Below are 2,606 nucleotides of genomic sequence, written 5' to 3'. Positions count from 1 at the left end.
ACATTTGGTATCAAAGCAGTATTGGCTTCAAGGGGACGCCTTTATTATTGAGGGGTTTTGCTCGGGCCTGCGGTAGACCTTGTTCAGTGGGAGATCTGCGAGATCGATTCTGGTGGTGAAAGAATATGGCGAGCAGTGGAAAGATAGAGATCGAGAAATTTAATGGTCAGAGTTTTTAGTTGTGCAAAATCAAGATGGAGGATTTGTTGGTGGATAAAGATTAGTGGATCACGGTAGATCTGGGTACTAAACCAATGGGAGTGTCCGATAAAGAATGGAAGAAGTTGGATTGGAAGGCAAAGAGCACGATACGATTGTGTGTCTTAGATTCAATATTGCTGAATGTATCAGGGGAAGCTACGACGAAGGCTTTGTGGGACAAGTTAGGGACTTTGTACCAATCTAAGTCTCTGGTGAATAAATTGTTCCTGCGGAAAAAGCTGTATAAACTGAGGATGAAAGATGGAGACTCAGTGACAGAGCATCTGAATGCATTTAATGCTGTGGTAAGTCAATTAGCATATGTTGATATTGAAATTTTAGATGAATATAAGTGCATCAGTTTGTTGTGTTCTCTACCAGATTCGTGGGATAGTCTGGTTATTACAATAGGTAGCAATGCAGCTGCCTTGTAGTTTAATGAAATAGTCTCATCCTTGCTAAAGGAGGAGATGAGATGGAAAAATATGGAGAGCCATAATGGTGATGCCTTGTATGTATGAGGACAGTCCTAGAATATAAACAAAAATAAGTCATCGAGTGGGAGGTCTAAATCTAGAGGGGTCTAAATCTAGAGGGAGATCTAAATCTCCAGGAAAACCTGTAAAGGTGGTGTGCTGGAAATGCAGAAAGGAAGGGCACTACAAAAGGGACTGTAAATCTAAAGTTCCTGATAAAGGAAAGGGATCTAATGATGCTCCTTCTGCAGAGGTGAAAACCACCTCAGATGAAGGTGGGGATGTGTACTTGGCTTCTTCAAGTACACATGTAGATCATGAAGCATGGTTGATTGACTCAAGTGCATCCTTTCACTTCACTCCCCATAGAGAGTGGTTCTGCAAGTATGAGAAATACGATGGTGGTGACGTCTTCTTAGGGGATGATAGGAAGGCTAGAATCATTGGTCGCGGAAAAGTAAAGTTGAAGTTGCAAGGTGGAATGGTTAGAACACTTCCGGGTGTTCCACATATTCTTGCATTAGCTAGAAATCTGATTTTTGTAAGCATGCTAGATGATGCAGGTGTAAAAACAGTGTTCGAGAAGGATACCTGCAAAATGGTTCGGGGAGCACTGATATTGATGCGGGGAGTTTGAATTTGAACTCTGTACAAGCTGCAAGGTAGCACTGTTATTGATGGGTGCAACAGTTCTATGGTTCCTGAAAGTGGAGTAGAAAATCTAGTGGTCTCTAGAGAGAAGACCATGTTGTGGCATCGAAGGCTTGGACATATTGGAGAGAAGGGCCTTCGAATACTTCATGGTAAAGGTATGGTAGAAGGTATGAGTAATAGCTCTTTGGATTTTGATTTCTGTGAAAATTGTGTATATGGGAAGCAGAATCGGGCGAGTTTTCCCTCTAGTAGTAAGAGGGTGAAACAGATATTAGAACTTGTGCATAGTGATGTGTTTGGACCTATGAAGGTTCCATCACTGGGTAAGTCTATGTACTATGTATCATTTACAGATGACTTCTCAAGGAATACACAGATATATTTCCTTAAGAAGAAATCTGAAGCCTTTGATAGGTTTAAAGAATTTAGGGCTCTCGTGGAAAATCAGACAGAGAATAAGATAAAGGTGCTGAGGATAGATAATGGTAGAGAGTTTTACAGCAAGGAATTTGAATAATTCTGTAAGAAGTGTGGTATAGCATGACAGAAGACTACTCCATAAACACCTCAACAAATGGAGTTGTAGAAACAATGAATAAGATGTTGATGGAAAGGGCAAGAAGCATGCTCAATGGTGCTGGGTTAGGATAGGAATTCTGGGCAGAGGTGGTGGATACTGCATGTTACCTGGTCAACTAGTCACCTTAATCAGTGTTGGAGGATAAGACTCCACAAGAGGTATGGACTGGTAAGAAACCCTCTGTTTCACATCTGAGGGTATTTGGATGTGATGCATATGTACGTGTTCCAAAGGAGAAACGAACCAAGTTGGATAGTAAATTTGAAAAGTGCATCTTTATTGGGTATAAGGATGGTTTAAAGGGGTATAAGCTTTGGAACCCAGTCACACAGATGGTTGTGCACAGCCGAGATGTAGTGTTTAGAGAGATAAAAGATGTTATTAAACATGAAGTCCAACGAAAGGAACCTGAGAAGATAGAGTTTTAGGTTAAGGAGGAAGAATCAAACTCTACAGCAAAGGAGGAATCAGAAGATGAAGAGCCACAAACTTTAGGTGTGAGAAGATCAGTTCAAGAAAGAAGGCAGCCAGAAAGGTATAGTCCATCTGCTTTTTGTTAAAATTTTTCTTTATCTATTACTGACGATGATCCCAGAACTGTGAAGGAAGCAGTAGATTCAGAGGATGGAAAACTCTGGAAAGAGGCTATGGTTGATGAAATGGCATCTTTGCACAAAAATGAGGCTTGGGATCTG

The sequence above is a fragment of the Pinus tabuliformis genome, chromosome J (genome assembly GCF_031772625.1).
Source record: "Pinus tabuliformis cultivar Carrire ecotype Pingquan chromosome J, CPIR1, whole genome shotgun sequence".
NCBI classification, from domain to species: Eukaryota; Viridiplantae; Streptophyta; class Pinopsida; order Pinales; family Pinaceae; genus Pinus; species Pinus tabuliformis.
Note: the sequence above shows the minus strand (reverse complement) of the source record.